Genomic DNA, 23,286 nt, shown 5'->3' with positions numbered 1-23,286 from the left:
ATCCTTGTTTTAAATAATACTTTTTGTTTTATGAACCTTGGCTGCAGCCTTGAAGCTGGCTTATTTTGCAGGCAAAGCATCTTGATTTGTCTTTTTGGCCTCGTGCTTCCAGACAAACTTGAAGTATTCCTATCTTATACAACAAAATACAAGCAAAGAAACACAAAGTCTGCCTTCACTGAACAAAAACCTCACCTTTCACTCCAGTATGGTCATTTTTCTTCAGTCTCAAAACTGAGGAAAAGCATCTGGATATATCAAAATCCATATTATAACTTCTCTGAAGCCTCTGAAACTTATGACTGATATCTTTGAAAAACTGCTCTAGAAATAAAGGATCATAATCTCATATTATTGTAGTAACTAGTCTCTGCCAGCAGGAGCCGCCAGAGCTGAATCTGCATCATTCCAAATGCCTCAACCCTCAGGTACACCTCCTGTTATTGTCCTCTAAACATGTTTTGATCATTTTTAAGACTTTGAATTCAAAGTTATGTTTGCCCATTTCTACCCAGTTCCTCTTATTAACATTTTTCATGTAAAGCCATGGTATCGTAGTGAGATTTAAGCACATGAATGCATGGTTCATACATTTAAATGTTTTAAATAAAGATTTAAACGGATACTCATGGTGACATTCTGCTGAGGGAATGTTTTGGACGCGTCAGCAAAAAATGTCTCAGCCTCCCCCTGTGGATGTGACAGGTGAGGAAGGCTGACCTTTGATCCCAACAGCCCCTCACAGCCTGTACCAGGTGTACACACTCATGTTGTATACACACAAACGCACACATGCATATTCAATGTGTATAACACAAAGAGACTAACACTCAGAGGTGATGCTCAGGTACATTTCTCCGCTCACACACACACACACACACACACAGCGAGCCTTCTCTACGGGGTGTTGAATAATGGATGGAGGCTAACAGAGGGGAGCTGGGTGAGAAGTGAAGGGGGCTGGATGGTGATTATTCACCACAGCCGGAGGACACTGGAGGTGGGGGTGGGGGCTGCTGGTTTATTACACATCATGAAGACACACTTACATTTGCTGCTGAGGAGGGTTTGCACAAAAAAACCTTTTTTTAAATTTATTTCTGCATGTTGTGATCTCTCAGGCAGCACTGAAGGGGTTAAAAACAGAGCTAGTTATATGAACAGCAGGTGAAGGATGCATGTTGGAGTCAGGGCATGTGTGAACATACATGTCTGTGTCTGTCAAAGCAACGTAAATTTGTTGCATTTGATAGGAAGAGAGGTCAAAGGTGACTTCTTTGGGATTCAGTCAATCAAAAACAGCAAAGCATAACAACCAATGAGATTAATCCTGCATCCATTTCCCATTCGCTGCAACCTGCTGTCTCTGTGACTTATTACAGCGGAGCAGAACGAATCCTTGATTAAAACCTTAAAGCAGCCATGGCTCCGACACCGCATGATATTCAGATAAAGGTAGATTTATGTATGAAGGTGGAGATTTGATTTCTCTGTAAGAAACCTTCAGTAATAAAATTTAATCGACTGTAAAAATAAATCTTCTCTACAAGTCCCCTGTGAATGAAATGTTTGGAGCCACATCTGCGCATAAGCTATGAGCAAGCAGTAGGACATTAAGACTGAAAGTGCACAAACAGGAGAGATTAAAAATTAGATGTTTTCATTAGAACCTCTCATGTGATGCCGAAAACATAACAAACGTGATAAAAAAAATGCCAGATTTATTTTTCCTTTCTGCACAGGTAAATGTAACGTTAAAAAGTCAAAATTTGAAAAAAAAAAATTCTGATATAAAAATGATAAATGAATACTGTATCAGAGGGCTACAGATGAAAATGCTTTGTCACTTGTGCAGACAACACAGAGTTGCATGAGCACAAAGATGTTCTGTGTTTGGGTTTGATGGGCTGTGGGAGCTGGTATTGAGGGGGAGGATCTGAGATGCCAGAGCTCAGAGCTAAATGTTGAGCCTCGCTGAGGTGCCGTGGGATAAACTCGACAGTGAAGGGAGGAGCCCACTTTATGGCCCTGCTGCTGTGTCAGCTCTTATTGCTGAACAAATAAGGAATATGGAGAAATATGTGGGTTATATGTAAGGATGCATTGATCCAACTATTTAAGCCCTGATACTAATACCAAAACCTTGGCTTTGGTATTGGCTGATACCAGTCCAATCACATACCAGTGTCAGTTCAACCATATATATTCTTAATGTGAGACTGAGAGTTATATTTTTACAACTCCAGGCTTTTCAAAGTCTGTCTTCTTTTTTCTGCAAGTTAGACAGAGGGCAGAATGGTTTTTACTAACCCTGGTTTCCTCACTCACACCCCCTACACACCTGTCCCTGTAGTTGATGTGCACGGCCCCTTCCTTTCTATATATGTTAGTTCAAGCAGACACAGCCTACACATGACCTTATCTGCATTTGTAGATCAACACACTGGCGAACTATTACTCGCTACAACATGATATCTGGGACTGTTTACATCCAGGTAGCAGAGCTTTAAAGCATAGAGGCAGCAGACTCGTAACAGAATACTGTGCTTCAAGTTAAATGCAACATGTGATTAACTTGTCAGGCTTATATTAGAATAGAATAGAATAGAATAGAATAGAATAGAATAGAATAGAATAGAATAGAATAGAATATTCTTTTGTTGATCCCTCATAGGGAAATTTTTTCGCCACAGCAGCCCACAGAAAAAGGGCAATAATTGCAATAACAATAAAAAATAAAGTATGCATAGACTAAGAGTATGAAATCAGAAATTTGAAGAAATATGGAAAAGTTGAAAATATTTTTCTTTACATATTTACATTAAAACAAATAAGTACTGTACAAGATCAGCACTTGACATAACAGTGAGTACTGGGATGATGTACAACAAAAAGCCATTATAGTTTTTTAATGCTAGATGGCATAAGGTGAGAGTTTGTGTGTTGTGTTCGTTTAAACTCCTATGATCATGCACATTGATTCAGTAACACGTCTTAAAAGTTGCACTGTCACCTCACAAATTCAGTATGCAATGACAAACCACACCTGATGAGTAAGCACACATGATGAATGGGAAAGAAGAAAGCTAAAATGGATTCTGGAAGGTGAACTATCTCAACCTGATGACTAATTTCACCATACACTTAAGTTTGTTCACACTTATCCATGGCTTGCTCACACTGGCCACCAGAAACACAATAACTGAATAAAGCTGAATCTGTTTTTTATGAGGATAATTTTACAGTAAAATCATTCCCAAAGCACAGTATTGATTTTATGTTCCCTGTGAACAACTTAAGGCTTAACAAATCTATATCTACTTTATTTTAATACTCAGATAAAATTCTGAGGTGAGTTTTGCATCTCCTCAATGAAGTCTGGATTATTAAGTCAGCTGGATTGGAGGTTAAATCTCCCTCCAGCATAATTCACTCTAATGAAGTAGCACTGGAGCGGTCATGTTGGACGATAAATCAAGTTGCTAATGTGGAAAATAAGATGAGCCTCTAATTGGGCGTGCCAGTCAGACCACTTACACCGTCTGTGACCTCCAGCAGTGGAGACTCCACTGCAGACCTCGTCCTACAGCCTCTTTCTTTGTACTTTATTAAATTCTCATCTTGCTCCTCTATTTGAACAAATGCAGCGACCAAAACATCAACAAAGATCTCCAAGATACGGACGACAGAGCTGCCTTGTCTCTTGTCTCCTCTGTGTCACTTCGGGGAAGCGAGGGCTGCAGGAGCACAAGGAGCAGGCGAAGCGAAGGTCTTGCGTAACAAGGACATCTTTCTGTTTCGATGAATGGACGGGCCTTCAGCCGCTCACTGAGCTGTCATGTCTCTAGAGCTGATCTCACATGTATGATGGGCCTTGTCATTTCTTAACGGGCTTTAATCCCTCTAAGGCCAGGCACTTCCTATGAATTTAACCTTGTGACTCATAAAAACTCTGGAATGTGGACAAAATGCCAAACAATGTGACTGGAAAACACTCAGTACTCCTGCCAAGACTGTGGAGTAACAGGATTGTTGAGGATTTAGGTTTTCTAAGTCTACCTAAATGAACTAAGGTAACTCTGCATGGTCAGAGTTATTGTGTGTTTTTGGCTTCAACTTTTGGCACTGCTGCCAGAATCTGCTTTGATCTGAGACAACGAAAAAGAAATGTCTCTAGCATGAAATATCACATGACCAGCAAAACTATTCACCAAAAGTCGAGTAAATTCCTCTGGCTTTGTCATGGTTTGAAAAGGCTGCAGGGAAGAGGACTTGGATTAAATGTTTGTTAAGTTACACAGTAGAAAACGATTCAGCCTAATGTAATTAAAATATCTTAATAATTCTGTTTGTCATTTAGGCTCTGTCTTTGCTTGGTCTCATTTTTTACTGGCATACAACAGTGAGAACCACCATAGAAAGGAGTTCTTCTGTGATCTAACAACTTACAGGACCAAAGGATGCTGAAAGATCTGCATACCTGAAATCTCAGTACATGAGGTGAATCCTGAAGCTTATTGGCTCTCAAATACATAAATAACTAACAAAAAAAAGCCAGTAAATGCTATCCTACTTCTTTAAACTGTAAATACTGATAAGAAGACAGTGGTTGTGGAGCTCCCCAGGGCTCTGATCCGGGTCCCTCCCCGTTTCAGTAAGTGGAAAAGCATGTTCAGACATTGACTCTGCTGGGATTGCTCAGCTATTAGCCTCGCATGTTCTGTTTGGTTTACATCATGCTGAGTGGAGAGCCAAGACAAACCCTAAAGACAATTTTTATCATGTGACGTTTTCTCTTCCTCTCTTTTTTCAGCCTATAGCTGTGATTTAATGAAAATATTCTTTTTAACAGTTTCGAGAATTCTTCTGTTTCATCCCTGTCATCCCTTCCTTATTTCTCTCCTCTACTTATTGAGCATTTTAAGATGTGTAAAACAGCGCCCTCCCAAATGTAATGTAGCAAATGAGTGGTGAAAATACGATATTGCACACTGTTGTCCGCAAGGAGGCCAAGCCAAGTTGGCATCCCTTGGTGAAAAAAAAAACAGAACAAGATTGATCAACCAATCAGATGAGGCTGCAGTTATGATACTGCTCACCTGTCATTGGCCAAGACTGTGTCAAGGGAAGTCACCCTGTCTTTGGCCTCAAACCAATCAAATCACAGTATGGTCATCATCAGCACAGTGGCAGTGTGCATAAAGTGTGCTTTTGAGTGGGCGGTTGAGTAAATTAATCAGATATTTAAGCTAAGTCAAGAGGACAATGTACGTGTGTGAATGAGTGAGTGAGGGGTGGGAGAGTGAAAGCGTGTGTGTCGGTGTTCAAAGTCACTTTCAGCAACCACAATAGGTCAATCAGACTTACGTTGGAAATACACCTTATGTGTCTTCAGTCTAACTGCGTGCTCTCTCATACCTCAACTCACACCAGTTAAACATGTATCAGGACCTCCCACAGCTGGAGTTGAGAGCGCTCCAACCTCAAATGTGATCATGATCTGCTGGACTGCAAGGGAGCAGATCTGGTGTGAGTTGACATATTGACTTGAATAGAAACATGTCTGATACTGAGCCCTGATGGGGCAAAGCTGGATTTTCTAGTTGTGTCCAAAAGCCTGTAAGGACAAAAGAAACCTTTCAGGGAAGGGGTGAAACATCTTTAAAAATCTTCCAAGTCCAGTTGCCTGCTTTGGATCAAGCTCAAAACCAACATAGGTCAGTTTTTTCACCATGAAAAACACCTCCAACATCAGTAGTGTTTGTCTCCAGGCTGCAAATGTCACATCTACATCATCAGCCAATGAAAATCAAGAAGGGATGAGATGTTTCATGAGTGAGACTTTGATTCCTAGCTCTAAGCTTTAAAAAAAAAAATCAGTCATAAGATTGTAGTTCACAAAAAAAGTGAAGTTTTGAGGGTTTTAACCTGAGCTCGGCTTCATGAAAATGTAAAATCACATAATCCTTTCAGTCTTTTGCAAAAACAAACGGCCAGAGCAGAAACTCTGGTGTTGGTTTTATCCAAATAAACTTGGATTCTATTCCGAGACGTGCTTTTGCTGTTCTCTGAGTTTTGGAACACAGAGTTTAACCGGTGGTCATAACAAAGGGGCTTTTTTTCTGAATATGAGCGTGACGATCAGCAAGATGGGAATAAAAGAACCTGCCAATAACACAGCCAACATGACTAACTGGCTGACTGACTGGGTGCGTTTAAAACGATAAGAAAATCTGACAAATTCACTTCTTTAAAAAATGTATTTCAGCCTCAGTTCCTCTCTTTCTTTATCATGTCACACAGCTTGGGGTGTCACTCGAGCATCCTTAATCCTCAGAAGGAAGATTCAGGTTTTACTCCGCAGCAGATTTAACAGGATATCCTCACTCCCTCTCCGAGTGTGTGTGACTCTTCATGTGCACATAAAGGGTGAGAATAATATTCAGTCGCCTCTGCACAGACGCCTGCACGCAGCGATGAGATTATCAGAAACAAAAGGTGAAGCTGGTGCTGACGCGCAGTGAGTGGTCCCCCGATACAGAGCTGAGCTAACGGGATTAACACGACCACTGTGGGCGAGACTGTCATTAAGGCTCCGTGGCTTCATGCCTTTAAACTCACAGATGGACAGCAGGGGGAGGAGGGGGAGGCAGAGAGGCAGGGGGAAAAGGGAAAGTTAAAAAAAAACACTGAGATGGAGAAGAGGAGGGAGGCGATGTGACGGATTAATCAGAAGATTAAGGGGAAAGCAAGACTAGGCCAAAGAAACAAAGTCAGGGTTGGTACTTCTGGAAAAATGCTCAAGAGCTCGTCAGCAGGTTTCAAAATGTTGTTAAGGCCTCCCCTGGCCTAAAAGTGTGTTTTTCCTATTCAGGTAAACACCAAACACCCAAAGTTGAAGAGTGAGACATCAAATATAATACCCACATAGGGACGGGTACCTTTCACATTAGAATAGAAACGATACGTTACATGGCAATCTTGGTATCTGTGCTCAAGGGTACCAATTTTCAGTACTTTTGTGTGTTTATGTGGAAACAAATTTGCATTTGTTTAACAATAAAATCTCAAAGTTTTATAATTCAACATTTATTCTTCAATATCTAACCTTGCAATGCTGTGTTCATGTCCAGCATGGAAAATTGCCTATTCTTTTATTCCCTCACAGTCACAAGGATGCGTTTAGGTACCTTAACATGGTACCTTTTGATTTTAAGTGAATCGATACTTAGTACTACAGACGGAATTCAGTGGGTACCTATAATTCGGTACCCATCCCTATAGAGGGATTATCAGTCTACGTCATCCTAAAGATGCACACGCATCTCTACCGCAGAAGCAGCATTTAGCTCCAGTCATTCAGATGAGTTTGAGTTTTTTAAACAATGAATTCAACCTGTTAGAAGCATCAAAATGTAAAGTTTTTCTGTGGACAGCTGTCAAAAAAAATACTACACAATAAAGGCAACGTCTGTCAAGTTTCGATCATTAAAGCACAAACGGTGTTTCGGCGTTAATAGCGACCATGCTAACCGGTGACTTTCAGCCAACGGCAGCCCTGATTAATGGCCGAGAGTCACCAGTTAACAGGGTCACACTTTACACTGATACACCAGCGACATCTGCGTGTGTGTTAGTAAATGTGTATTCCTTATAAAACCTCAGTTAACCAAGTTTGACTGCAAACAAGCAATTATAACTAACGATACTCAAAATACTGATTTGACTTTATTTAATGAAAAAGTTGGTTTGGGGCTGAGGTTCTGATCAAACATGGACTCAATATGGACAGTAAATAATGAATGAACCTATAAATTGTGATAAACAGAGACAGATTTTATGACCAAAGAAAAATTAGGTAATATTATGAAACAATGTTTACATCCTGGTCTGTCACAGTCTGATTAGTGTCCACGGATAATGCAGTCATGAGCATTGAGCAACAGTTATGTTTCCTCTCTGGGTACACGCTCAGTTTCTCTGCTAAAAACGTTTGTCCATCTAATATCTGTCCACTTGCTGATCTCTTCTGTCCACTCACTGCTATTTCACAAACCTGGGAGCATTTAGCCATCCGTCAAAGTGATGACATTAAGTTAAATAATGAGTTTTTTGGTGGTTAACTCCCCCATGTCAGTTGACAAACCATTATTCTCCACAGTGCTTCTGCACCCAAGTTGCATGCCCATCCGCCGTTGTTGATAAACAAATAATCCCTCTATACATGCAAAGGGTAAAAATCCACAAAATGTGCATGTAAGAGATAAATATTTCGCATTAAATATTAGAAATGTATATTCATATATTCATATTCTAAGTTACTAACGATATCAGCCATGTTCATAGTGTTAATACTGATCTGGAAATAGCAAGAAACCTTGAAATTAAAGCACACATTGTTTTTCACAACAGTTTCAAGTTGTTTGTAAACCAAAAGCAACAGAAAGTCCTCTCCTTGCATAAACTTGGTGAGATGACTTGTTGGAGGGGTGCGGCCTCAAACACCAAGAATTGCCCATAGCTCAGAGGCCTTCAGAAGCGTGGCCAATCAGAGGCAAGGGGGTTTGTGGAGCGAGAGTCATATAGAGGCTAAACCAGGGTTTTGTACAACACTACTGATAGTAAAATAGAGTTTTCCAGCTGTAAATCATGTAAAAATACTACGGGGGCACCAGAGGAACAGAATAAAGACTTAAAAAGATGACTTAAATGGCTGGTATGCAGTATCTTTAAGTTTATATTTGTTGTGTAACTGGTGTTTGAAATGAAATTTATGACTTTTCTGTTTTGTGAAATAAAAAGTAAATGGAGTTTTGGTGATTCCTTCGCGAGGGATGCATCTTGATGTTTGTGAATAAATAAATCTGTTTGAAGTGTAGCCGACAGAGCAGACACACATTTTACCCCAGGACACACTCAGAAAAACCAGAGCCAGTGCAGGTGAACATGTCAGCCAAGACTGTGGGATTCAGAAGACAGCTTCAATTTCCTGATACAGTCAAATGTCACGTCCTGGAAGATTCCCCGACTTCTATTTTTATCAAAACTCAGAGGGGAGATTAGGCAGGGGCACACACACGCAGAGTCTGAATTCTCCTCTATTGTTTATCTGTACACCTGAGCTGTCAGCCCCGGGCCAACGAGACGAGGCCTTTGAAGGCAGCGGTCTAAGCTAAGGCGGATAACAAGACACAAATACACACCTGCCAACACACACAGCTAACAAGCAACCAAAGCAGAAGAGCCCGGGGTTTGTGATTCGGTTCAAAACCCCATAAATAACAGTACAGACAGAAAGTTAGAGAGCCGGGACTGACGTAGAACGGCCCCTCAGAGGCGGTCCTCCAGTCTAATAAAAAATCTGAATCACAACCTCAACAAATCCCCAGTGAGCCTCACGGCGTCCACTCAAAGGTCAGTCTTCAATCAGGTAGTCAGAGGGAGGTCAGAGCCACAGAATGAAATCTTTTGATGCAGGGTTCAGGGGTTTAGGAGGATCCGTTTGTAGCGAGACGGGGTCAAACACTCACATCCAGGGGCGAGCTCAGAGGCTGATTTGGTGCAAGTGGTTCTGTGATGGAGCTCTGCAGCACAGAGGCCTGCTGGGTAATAACCTCTCTACCTTTTATTCACTGATCCTGAAGGTCTGTATTCATGGAGCTGAGTGACTCAGATCCTGAGCAGTGATTCTAAAAACACTGAATTTAAAGGGCTATACCTAAATTTTCATAACTCCTTTGATTTACAGCCTTCATACAGCTTAAGACAAACTGAGCTTCTTGTTTTTATAACTAACATCCTGCAGAGACTGAAGTTCTTCAAGAAAATGAGTTTATCTGCTAACAAGAGGGCAGATGGTTTGTTAGCAGCATGCCATATGTAAGGACTGAGGCACTGTGGGAAATAATTTTGATTGGCTGCTTTGAATCTGACAGGCCCCATTACCATCATCTCCTGAATGCCCTCCAGTTTAAAAAGATCTCCGTACTTTCTTCCTCTGCTGCTGTGGATTTGTTCGGCTATTTCCTCAGAGCAGGAATGAGAGGACTGGATGTGTCAGATGTGTTATTTGACACTGTTAAAATAAAACACTGAAGAGCAGCAGCGACAGTCTATCATCAGAATAATCTCTGAGTCAAGGTAAACTGAGACACTCTAAGCTCTGACACTGAGAGCTTGAACCAAACTGCTGCTGAGTCCGAGACATGAAAGGAGAGAAAAGACGATATTTCAATTCAGACAGAGGGGCCTTTGGCTTCTCTTGTCACGTTGGACACTGAGAAATTTGTGTAGATACTGAAGAAAAGCAGGAACCTTGTCCTCTTAAGGACCTCTCGGTCAGGAGCCACTGGTCTCATTGATCTGCTTAGTAATCCATTTCAGCTGTTAGCCTTCAGAGGAAGTTGTAAATAAAGATGTCAGTCCTCTGGTTAAACCGAGTCTGAAGGAGTGACGCTGTGAGGATAAACAGAGACATCAATCTGATTTATCAACCTGCCGCAAACCGCCAGAGCTGTTTTCTACCAAGTCTCTGGAAATGATACAACAAGTCTGTCTTGAGAAGCAAGACTCAACTAATTTCTAGGGTTGGGACGATATGCTATTCTCGAGATTGGATTATGATTTTTGGGGTGCCGATTCAATTTTAATTATGATTCTTTGATATTTACAGTTTTGGTGATTTTTAGTTTGCTTTTTTAAAACCGTGTGAAAAAGTTAAATGATGATGATAATGTCTACAGACTATATCAGGAGCCATATATTCCCATATAATGCACATCATGTGAGTCAGAGAGAAACATTTCAACCTCTGCTGGAGAAAAGTGGAAACTTTTTTGTTCAATCCAGTTTATAAACAAAGACTAAAATGAAGAATTTAAATTTGAAAAAAAAAATTGACAAAAAATCTCAATTTTGATATTATCAAACAAAAATCCAGATATGTCAATTATCGATTTTTTTTTTCCCTCCCCGTCATGGAAAAGTCCCACATTTTTGAGAAACGTTATGTCCACCCTTTTGTCATAATTAGGTCTGTCACATGGCTTTATTTTTTTTATTTTTTATTTTTTATAAAAATCCATGTGACAAACCTAAAAAAAACAAAACAAGTTTTAAACCTGACAGATAAAAACACAACAGAGCCCTGGTTTTCCAGCAGGAAGCAGGAAAACACTGTGGCTAGTGATTGGTACCTTTCAGATTTGAAACGATACGGTACCAATGCCCGGTACCTGGCAATTGGTACCTGTACTTAGTGGTACCAATTTTTGGTACTTTTTTGTGTTTATGTGGTCGAAATATCAATTTGTTTTCAAAGTAAAGTATAATTTTATTTTTATTCCTCAGTATGTAACCTTGCAATGCTGTGTTCATGTCCAGCATGGAAAATCACCTTCTCTTCCACTCTCTCACAGTGAAAAGGATGCATTTAGATACCTAAACATGGTACCTTTTGATTTTTACGTGAATCGGTACTCAGTACTTTTGACAGAATTCGGTTGGTACCCATAAAAGTACCTACTTTGATACCCATCCCTAACTGTGACAGCTACAGACACTAGAGTGAGCTAAAGGGACAAAGAGCACAGGATCTAAATAAAACCTCAATGAAAACAAAAACACTAACATATTCTATCAGCCTTAATTCTGTCCGAATAATGAGTCCACAGTGATAGCACCAGGCGTTATTTAGAGACCATTGTCTTTACTCAAACTTACTTGAAAATTTTTCAACCAATCCTGGATTCTGTACTGCATAACACTTTCTGAGTCAACAGTTGTTCTCAACTGAAACTTTTTTTTGCCAGAAACTTTTAAATGTCTCTAGAGGTTGAGCAGGGCACAAGCCTTAAAGCTCTGCAGGACAAACAGCGTCTTTAGTCCAAGGTGCTGGACTCATCAGTCACTTTTTACCCCTCTGTAAAATAGTGCAACACCTAGCTAAACCCCTGCACACTCCCAACACTCTTCATCCCTAACTATTGCCACCCCCTCCCCTTTTTTACCATTACCTTTGATTTTATTCCTCACTCTGCTAATTTTCTATGTCACTGTTAGCTTTGCTTCTTCTTTGATCCGATTCAACCCTTTCAATCAATGCATTAATTTATAAACATATAGAGGCTAAAGCTGTTTTTTATCCATAAACTTTATTTTTTTGTTTCTAATCTTAGGATCTGAAAGAAAAAAAACAAGATTTATCTATTTAAGAATAACCCTCAAACGTCACAAGGTCTAAGACAGCACCTACTGAAGCCTTGTTGGAGCTGGTCCAGTAATTCTCTCATCCTGTAGTAAATAAGAGATTAGAGGGGGACTGAGAGCGATGATAGAGAAAAGTAGAACAGTGTCTGACTTATTCTTTCTTCAGGCTTCTCGCTTTCTTTGACTCTCGTCTGGTTACTGTTGATGTTTTTTTTTCTTTGATTATAAATCTCTTGAATTGGATCCTTCAGAGAGACATTTTCAATCCCAGGTCACACACAGGGTCACAGCCTTGATATATTTGATCGCTGAAGGCAAGTTAATACAGTAAATCTGATACGACCAGCGGTGTGAGGTGTATATGAGGATGACATGTCAGCAGGCCTGGGAGATTAACAAACACCCACAGATACCTGTTTCCTCTTTGAGAGGGAAGGTTACACAGCATTACACAATACGCTTATTACTCAGGCTGGATCCACAGAGCTCTTTGAAACCTCTACTTCCAGTTTTACATGTATACATTATTCAACCAGAGGATGAAATATAAGTCAAAGCCTTGCATGATGAAATGGTTTATGGTTTCTCTCAGTTCAGTTGATGGTGAACGGATAAAACAGGAATAAACAAACGAGATTGGCTTCAGGTCAACAGTTTCAGGGTAACCCTGGACACACCACCAGCCTTCCACAGGACTAACATGCTGAAACAGATAGCAATTCACACAGACACACACACACTCACACACTAAGAGACAATTCAGAGTGACTAATCAGCATAAAAAGCATGTTTTTGGACTGTGGGGGAAGCTGGAGAGCCCACACAGGAAGTCTCCTGTCCAGCTTGGGAACCAGGAACTTTATTGCTGTGAGGGATTGACATTGAATGTTGCTTCAAAGCAAAAATCTAAGTGATCTAGAGGTTTGGAAATTCACTCTTGGGGAAAGTATGTCTAATACTAATACCAAAAAATAATAATGAAACAAATACATGGCATTACAGCTCATATCACACACAGACAGGCTTATGGTGTGTTTATGAAGTTCTCTTGACCATCAAATCATAAAATACTTTATCACAGTGATCAAGTCGAGCTTCTCTGCATTTCTGGATAAAAAGAGGTGGGGCTGACAACCGACACGTCATTTCTTTAACTTCATTTCTTTAACTTTATTTCTATCTTCTGTAGGTTTTTGAATCAGCTTGAAACTGAGATCTAAGAACATACAAAATGTATCTTCACACACTCTAACACACCAAGCAGAGTCCCTGTCATCTCTTTGGGTACAGTCATTTTAGTCCATTTCTGCAGACTGGATTTAGGCTACAGGTGCCATGGAAACAAGCCAGAGGAAACAGGAATTAAAAAACTGGAGAGAGGAAAAGAGGAGAGAACCTGAAAGGATGAAAAGAGCTGGGGGATGGTGATGGGAGTGATATTTGATAAAAGCCTGAAACAAATGGGGGTTAAACCTCTTCAAAGTATATAAACCAGCATTAAAACACTTTTGATATGACAATTTCTGCTCTCTGACAAAAAAAATCCTTAAAATCAAAACATTTACCACAATTAAACTGAATCATAGCTGGCTGAGAGTCTCTTAGAGAACCAGCGAGGATGCTCAAAGTTTCAGGGCCTCTCCCTGCAGCATGATCAAGTTCAAGCCACTGACGCTGTAATCCAGGAAGATTTTCTTCAGGGAAAGTTCTGGAAACTGAAACCAAACCAAAGCTCGTCCCCATGCCCTCCTGTTGTTCTCCTCACTGAGGCCAAAACCTCCTGACTTTCTCAAAACGCCTCACATCATCTGAACCAGAGAAGCCCCATTGATCCACAAGCCACCCTGAGTCCCCAGACATTACTAATGGATAGCTGCTCTCATCAATAAATCATCCAGTCCATAAGAGAGAGGAGACGCCTGCTGAGTGTCAGGCCAAGCACTCACACTTCAGCACAGAGAGGGCGTAAAGAGCTGTCCCCTCACATCAGAGCAGAGTGAACACAGGAGCCAGAGAGAGGACGCTCAGGACGGTGTCTCTGAGAGGGTCAACGTGGTCAAACTATCAGCAGGGACTTTCTATAAAGTCAGTGTGCTGATACCTTTTATGTCCTGTAAACACAGAGCTGCAAGTTTTTAGTTTGTGAGTGTTTGACTTCAAAGTGAATAAACCTTGTGAAGAGGAGCTCTGACTGAAAAGGCTTCATAATTTGTGAGTGACTTGCAGAGGCAGATGTACGTCTAAAAAATGATCGTTGTCTCTGTGACGTCATCCATCAGTTTCTGAACAGCATTTCTTCACAACTACAAAGTTACAGAGAAAAAAGCTACTCATCTTTTTGAACCAGCTTTTCAATGAGCTTTATTTTGAAGCAGGTCTCAAGTGGACACTCAAGGAACTGCAGTTTTTAACACTCGTGCTTTGGCCTTATTTCTTCAAGATTTCTGCCTGTTTGTACCTCATAAATACCAGTGCCACCGTAATCTGAGCTCAATAGCAGCACAGATACCTGGCAGTATGGAGACAACAGATGGAGCTACACATCTGCATAAAAACTGCACATTGCTGAATGCAATGGAAGTCTTCAGGCTGGAACACACTGTGAAATATCTGTGTTTTTTTACACTATAAGTTTTACGGTAAATGCATTTTTCACAACTTTTGTAAGTTTTTTCTCACGTATTGCTCCAATTTTCCTACCTTACAATCTTTTAGCTCTATCAGGCTCAACTAGCACATACACACACTTGTCAGCGGACATATTCAGCTTTTCTATATTGGTCTTTTTTTTCTACAAACTTAATTAGTAGTTTGTTTGTAAAGAAACCCAAAAGAGCCCACTGACATTCTGAATCTTTTTTTTTTTTTTGCAATTCTCTGTTGAATTCCAGTTTCCAAACACTAATAATCAAACTCTGCATTAATTTTCTCGTAGTAGCAAGCTGACAGAAACTAAAAAAAAATCAGAGCTGGACATAAATATGCTGCCAGAGTCTGAGATGTCGCCTCAGATGTTTTCAGCTAAAGGTTTTCATTTTGGCGGCATGGCTGCTGGTCACCATGGTGACGTCTGGGTGTCATCCTCACACACCATCTGTGTTTTTGTCTGTCGTCCAAAAAAGTGAAGCAGCGTGGCTGGGTCAGAGATGACGGGCATGAAAGACATTTTAAAAAAAAAACACACAAGCAAATAAATGAAATCAGAATTGTGACACAGATCCGTTTAAAGATATTTAGATTAGAGCAAACACACACAAATGTTTGCAGAAACACACACACACACACACATCACTGAACACTTAATCTCACCCCCGACTATAACCTAAACCTAATCCTAATTCTCCCAGCAGCCCTTGCCTCAGCATTAAAACCACAGAGATGAAGATTTGTGTTGAGTCTGTGAACACAGACATGATCAGAAAACAGGAAATATAACGTTTATTTTGTTCATTTTATTGTTTGAATCACAGAAAGAAGACAGAGTAAGCAGATAATCCACATACTCTGGTTGCTTCCTTTTTATCTTTTGAGTTAATTCCTGACAGATCTGCGCAGACAGCAGGAAGTCATTGTGTCATGCTGGTCGATAAAAGTTGTCTTATTAAGATTGACTTTTTGTGTTCCTACCATCACTGACTGAGAGCTACACATTTATCTTTAAGAGTGAAGAGTTAACAGACTAAACCACACCGAGGAGGCTTCAGTGTTTATGATTTCACTCGTGTTTCGGACGGGAAAAACAATGTTTCACAGTTTTGTTGAGGCATTTTTTGAACACAGTTTACTGTTTTTAGAACCCAGCAGGTCTTTCCTGGGAATGTCCGTTGACTCACAGGGAGCGAGGCTATTTTCACTCCTGGATAATTCGGGAAAGAAAGGAATCCTGGGTGGGCTGGTGAGTGTAAGATGCAGAAAAAAAAACAAAGATATTTCTGTGATGTGTGATAACAGGTTTCTCATGGAGCCCTCAGGAGGTGTTTGTCAGCCTTCCTTTGCTGTGAAAGAGTTTGTTTTTTGACAGTGAGCCCAGCGTGGTGGGTGGAGGCTCTCCTGTGCAGACAGCAGAGGAAATTGGCCTCTATTAGCCGACTGATCAGATGTGAATCATGAGCCAATTACAGAGCATCATCGGAGAGTGGGTTTAATATGAAGGTAATCGAAGAGCACATCTGATTAGGAGAGACGTAACGGTAATGAGCTTTGCTGTCACAATCAGGAACTCAGGATGAAACATGTCACTCCTCAAACATCCACAGAGGAGCTCCAGAGAGAGACTCTTTACAAGCAGGAGGAACAGTCAGCGCTTGGTGTTTTGAAATCAATTGATCCTAGATTCTGTGACCAGATTTTGTTTTTCGTTCTTCATTTTTGGCTGTTCACACCATCTCACTCAAGGATTGGACAGTGGAAGAGTTGGAAAAAGTGTTTCGAGTGTGGAGTGAAAAATGAAGCAGGCAAGCTTTTGGAATTTCAAAATAAAAGCTTGGCTTGAACATGACAATGTAGATTGATGTTTTGATCTTACATCAAGTTCGTTGCAGGATTTCAGATCACAAAGTGTGTGTGCTAAGACCCGTCAGCACCAAATTTAGCTAAATCCAGTTCACAGGCAGCATGTTATTAAGTGTAGAGCAGCTGGGATCAGTTTAAAGAGAACCAACAGGCTACAGTGTGAGTTACATAATGAGAAAGTTTAAGTGTTTTTCAGGTCTAAATTGGTTGAATATTGATATATGATCATACGATTTTCTTTTTTGTTGTGCTGTTACCCTCAGACAGTTTTAACGGCTAAAGATCCTGTTGTGGCCTATGAATATTTTTTATCTTTTCCAGTGGTTCCCAAAATTGAGATTGAGATCCTTTAGGCCAGGGGTCTCAAATTACCTGAGGGCCACTGAGCATCCAAACTTGTCGCAAGCTATTTCAAAATCAATAGCCTTGTTCCCACCAAGCAGTCCGGTTCAGATCAGTACAGTTTGGTACGGGTTGGATCGGTCAAGCTTGGTCCTGTTTGCTTTTTCCACAGCCAACCGTGTCCCCTTGTGGTAGGCGGCGTGTGAGCTGGATGCCGACAGCCACATCAGTAATATGATAGCGTGGTGCCATGGCAGCGCGACACAGTGTACCCCGCTAATAAATCCAAGAAAAGAAGAAAAACGCAACACAGTAAACAAAAAAGAAATGATGGAAGACATCCAGCAATTCACCTTTTTTGTGATTTCCATGTGGCTCATTGTTACAAAGTTAAGTCAAAGTTTTTCTCCAGAGAAGACTGTGTGCTGCCAGAAGAAATACAGCCGCTGTTGCACAGTATGTGATGATTCTTTTGACCAATCAACGATCTAAAGTGTTGTAGCTCCACCTTCCCAAGATCGGATCAGTTTAGTCTGGCACCCCTACGGAAGGGTGCCAAAAAGTGGGACAGCTCTTCTGGATCATTTGGGGATCTGTCTTGGGATTAGTCAGTGGAAATGCCATTAAATGCTTGCCGGGCCAAGACTAACTGAACTGAACTCCTTGGTGGAACCGGGGCTAAACAGTACCATGTTTGGATACCTAAATGCTGCCTTGTGACCGTGAGGAAAGGGTAGAGAGGCCGATTTTCCATGCTGGACATGAACACTGCATTGTAAGTTTATATGCTGCGAAATAAATATGCTAAATTGAAAAACTTTGAGATTTTATTATTAAACAAATTATTATATATTAACACATAAACACACACAAAAGTACCCAAAATTGTACGCATCAACCTTCTTTTGGCCTTTAAAAGCGACATCTTGCTTTATCACATCTTGAGGATGTCGGCAGCATGAAAGCAAATGTTTGTTTATCCAGCTTAGGTTAATGTGTCATGAACACCACAGGCTGGATTTCTCTCTAAATTGTGGCAGACTGTATGAAACGCTGTCACAGGACATATCTAGTCCACAGGCCATGTGTTTGAGACCCCTGCCCTAGGGGTTCACATAACACTGCAGAGGGGTCGGGAACTGTTTGATGATTTGAAGGTGGTTAGACAGCCCACAGCACCCCCTTGTGCAAACATGAGCATCAATTAGAACAGAAACCTCAACAGTCTGCTCATACTTCCTGTGAAATAAGTTCTCAGTCTTAGTTCTGATGCCAATGTTCAGGTTTTTCTTTACATGTCTCTCCCATCATGTAAGGGTAAACTGAATATTTTCTGTTCCTTTTTACATTCCTCATCATCTAAACAGACAAGAGACCAGCAGAGCAACAAATCTTGATGACTCGGCTTCTGTAACCAAATGAGAAACTGCTGAGTCAGGATAAACCGAACAGGGGTTCAAAATCCTGTGTGATGAAAGGAAACACCGGTCTGACTTTCCAGAGTGTTCTTTCTCCAGGACAGAACGTCACAAACCTGAAACTCTCCTGAGCTCATCAGAAAAATAAAACCTGCCTCTTCATCCTCCCCGCAGTCCTCCTCAGTTTAGATGTACAAAAAGCAAACAGCTGTATGGATTCAGCCGACTGTGTCTCTGGAACAGTGAGAGGGGGGAGGTTTGATTGAGGCGGTGGAAGATTAAAGTGCTTAGAGCTTCCATGAAAGAGCCAAGAACACTCAGTATTACAGCGAGCATTCTCCAAACATGAGCTCCAGTCTGAGTTTCTATCAGAGCAACATCTGAAGCACAACACCTCACCGAGTCAATCTGCCTGTACGCAGTAAAGACCAGCTCCCACTGGTCACCAGGAGGGTGTGTGTGTGTGAGTGTGTGTTAGTGTGTGTGTGTAAGCGTGGGGGAAGGCAGCTTATCAATAATTCATCCATTGAGCCTTATTGGCCCCCTGCTGCCAAATACTTCGTTTTCGCTTCTACCGACAATTTAATTTGTAGTTTCAGCAGAACAGAGCTGCACACCTGACCTCAGTCTACCCCTTTATTTTTTCTCTTGCTTTCTCTTGTTTTGCTGTGTGTAATGCTGCAGCATCAGACTGGGAATAACTGCTTGGTCTTGCAGTATTTGCTTCCATATAACAACATGTTAGCTTCAGGGCGTGTCAATACGTGGGCGAAAAAATTCTCTGTTTGTGAATTGTAACTTGGAAACATAATCAAATGTCACATTCCCTGCCCAAAACAGTAACACCCACTGCAGACGCAGCCACAGTAGCCAATACAAAAAGTAGATAAGAAAGTAATTTGTGACCAAAAACAGAGGAGACTGAATCCCAGTGTATCTGCTGGTCTGCCCTGACGACCAAAACACACCAGATGAGTCTCCAGTCCGGCTACGCTCAGTCAGGGCAGCAGATCAGAAAGGTTTCTATTCAAGTCAATGTGTCAACCCACACTGGATCTGCTCCGTTGTGGTCCAGCTGCATCCCTGCTCCGGCAGGTCCCAGCAGATAATCAAGCCTTTTAGGAAGTCGTGCACGAAAACTACCTAAAAATTGCACCCCATGACTTTAGCGAAACCAGATAATATTTAGCTTGACTACAACAACAAACAATGATTAAAGCCAGAACAGAAGTCAACAGGTTTAAGGTTTTATATCCCAACATGAACAAGGAGAGGATCATCACTGGGGTGGGAAGCCCGGTCTTGCAAGGTGCTGGACTGCACGTGTAAGTTCATGGATGAAGGAAGAGTGGAGCCCAGATCAGTGCTATGCTAGATAACTTAAAGGTCCTTCTTCCTCTGTTGTCAAAGTGTGAGTCTGAGTTGGCAAAATGAAGTGTACAGTGATCAGATAAATTTGGATCTTTTCTCTCCAGGGACTCAGGGTTGGTGTTGATACTGTAATTTCAAACTATTCTTCCTAATAAAACTCCAAATAATAATTACTTCAGTAGTACTGTGATATTATACCAATACCAGGAAACTCAACTTTTAGGCACTGTTTGGACAATTACTGTGATGTCTGTGGTCACAACATTTAGCCATTATTTTTGTTTGTTTACAAACAGAAAGAAAACTGAATTGATACTCAAAGGCAAACCTAACAGAGCCTTGAATCTTTCCTAGAAATCCTTCTGCCTAAATCTTTCCCTGAATTTTTTTTATAAATGATCAAGCATCATTAATGTGCTGACTACATAAACAGCTAGTTAACATTTACATAACCTCAGGTTTGGTTTTGATGATCTGTGGTCCCAATGTTTTTCTCGGCACATTAAAGAAGCAGACACGCCCTCAGGCAGCAGGGACCTCTGCTCTCTGAAAGGAGGCGGGGCTAAATGCTAATCACTGCTGTTTTGTTTTCTATTATTCTGTCCAAATCTTTGGGGAAAGTGCTCATTAGTGCTTACAGAATTCATCAGAGAGCCTGGTGCTGAAATGTTGCTTTGACATCCTTCCTGTTGAGATTCTTTAAAGGCAAAATCCGGACAAACATCTCACAGACTGACAACCCAGTGAGCCTGACAGCTGAGCGGTAACCATGAGATAACAGGTTGATGAGCATCCCACACGGCTATTTTTAATAAATATATAAAAAATGATCCTGATATGGACAAAGTGGCTGAGCTGTCTCCTATCATGAGCATCATTTCCCTCAAACTAGCAGAAATGAAGCTCAGAGAAATGCAATAAGGACTGAATCTGGAGTTCTGTGTCCTCCGCAGCCTGAGGGGGAAACTCTGGGCTGTCAGGGTTGAAAGAAGAGCAATGGAGGAAAATGGAGGGAAGTGTTGAGTAAGATAGGTCAGGAAAAAATGCAGAAATAAACTGAAGCGCATCCGATGTTTATTCACACTCATTTTAGGTGTCACTTGAACCCTCCACCTCAGTGCTCCTCTTATAAGAGTGGATTTGTCTTCTAACAGGTGGATTTTTGGGAAAACACACTTACATCTGTAACAACTTAGTTCCCTCATCAGAGATGAAACTGATCAATTTTGAACATAAACCTTTTGTCAAAATCACAGTAAAAGAAAACCTCCAGTCAGAGCTCCACTGTCTCAACCGTAGTTCAGTCTGCACTGACAACATGCTTCAAGTCCAAACTCATCACATGATGAATGACCACTCAAATAACAACTGTCCAGCAGAGGTGACAGGAAACCAGAGGTTTGAGCTCAAAAATCAAACATCAGCATCTGTTTCAGGGTTTGACTACTGAGATGGATCAAGTTTTTCTCAAAGTAATGAAGTCATCCAGAGAAGATGGATGATGGTGTGTGTATCTCTGTCCACAACAGACATAAATGTAATGTGGAATCAATAAAGTATTCAATTCAATTCAATTCTATTCTATTCTATTCTAACAAAGAGAAGTCGTGGTGTTGGGACTAGAGCTCATGTGCATGTCCAGTTATGACACAAATGAGACCAAGAGTCATATAGTATCATAATGGAATGGCCAATTAGCCTCACCCACATCCACAAGTGCCAAAAAAAGGCCAGTTAACTAACTGCACCATGAAGGCGAGGTAGGTGCAAGACCCAAAAACTCATACTGCATAAGTATCCTTAAAAATGGCAAATGCTGTGTCCCTGAAATTATTTGTTGTTAATCTTAATATTGTCACACTTTTACTATATATATATATATATATATATATATATATATATATATATATATATATATATATATATATATATATATATATATATATATATATATATATATATATATATATACATATTTTTTTCAGTTCATAAAGTAACTCACTAAAAGCTCCCAACTTTCACTTGTATCAAATGATGCTTTTAAAATAATTATTTTGTTTGATTTTGAAGGGTAATTGTGACTTGTCATTATTATTTTCATTGTTTATGTATCATCTTGCTGAAAGAAGGGCAGGAATAACTGGCCCTCTATTAGGTCATTGTCTTTAAGTGTTGTTTTGTTTGTATCTGTGGACATGTCGTGAGTCGTTATTCCAGTCTGTCAAATGAAGTTAATTCTATTCTACTGAGATACAGTAACTTATCAGCAGCTAGCGCAAGATAGAAAACGCTCATGGTCTGAGAAAAATGATGTTTTCTTCTAAATCTGCACTCGATTACCTTTTTAAATTCCTGTATTGAGCCCTTAGTTTGTGTTGATTATGGCGCCTCCTGTGGACAAAGCAGCAAAATCTTTGCTGTGCTTATGCAGATCTATTGTGATTTTCATTTTTCTAATAGTCAATGTTATCACTCTCTTTGTGGAAAAAGCAAAAATAAAGCTGTTTTTACATCTTCTGACACCTAATTTCAGTCAATTATTAACTAATCATAGTACCTGTAAGTCTTTTCTTTTTTGATGGTCCTGTTTGATTTTTTAGATCACGAAAAAACATCATGTCATTTTGGTCTAACCAGCTAAAAACACTCAATGCAGCTTTAAAAACCTAGAAAGATGTAATTTCTGGATGTGAATATGATAAACACAGAGCATACATTGACCCTCTAGCCCACATCATTCTTTGTGAGCTAGCTTATGCTTTTTCTTCCATCATTTTCTTATGTTGGAAGCCAAAAGTGACTTTTTCCAGAGGGCAAAAATAACATCTATTACTACACACCCATTGTAAATTAGGATTTAATATCTTTGTGGTGATGACACCAATAATCAAAGTGTTGTGATAACCCTACATGGATAATAACAGAACAATATATCCTTCAATGCCATGTCTTTAAACCAGAGCCTTGTTTGACAGCAGCCACAGAGGCTGATGGGCGTGTGCAGGCTCATGATGGAGCTTTCAGGAAAAAAGAAATGACATCAGTAATCTATCATGCATGTTGGAGGAGATGTCTTTGAATAATCAAGCTGATAGGACAACAAAAATCTGCACAAATATCAGCATGAAGCGTGTCCACAACAACAAAGAGCAGAGCAGAGCAGAGCAGAGCAGAGCAGAGCAGAGCAGAGCAGAGCAGAGCAGAGCAGAGCAGAGCGGAGCTGAGCGGAACGGAGCAGGGACCCACCCTGTCAGCGTGTGAGAGGAGCCTCCTCTTACTACTCACTATCTATAGGTGTTCACAACAATAACAACACAAGGCGAGGAAGAGGACGGAGCAAGAGGAGAAGAGAGGTGGGAGAAGGAGCAGAGGGAGCAGAGGAGGAGTGATCCATCATGAGGGGAAAAAAGGAGGAATCAGCAGAGATGGAGTGCAC

General features: G+C 40.6%; 1 protein-coding gene across 3 annotated transcripts in view; it reads right to left on the bottom strand.

Annotated features, from left to right (window-relative positions):
* ank2b (ankyrin 2b, neuronal) overlaps nucleotides 1-23,286 on the bottom strand; it is a 198,262-nt gene that overhangs the window by 117,482 nt on the left and 57,494 nt on the right. The gene's annotated exons all lie outside the window — the stretch shown is intronic.

This window comes from Halichoeres trimaculatus, unplaced genomic scaffold (assembly GCF_033239565.1).
Source record: "Halichoeres trimaculatus isolate MK-OKI-2021-1 unplaced genomic scaffold, fHalTri1.1 fHalTri1_scaffold_22, whole genome shotgun sequence".
Taxonomy (NCBI): domain Eukaryota; kingdom Metazoa; phylum Chordata; class Actinopteri; order Labriformes; family Labridae; genus Halichoeres; species Halichoeres trimaculatus.
This window is presented reverse-complemented; position numbering and strand designations above follow the sequence as displayed.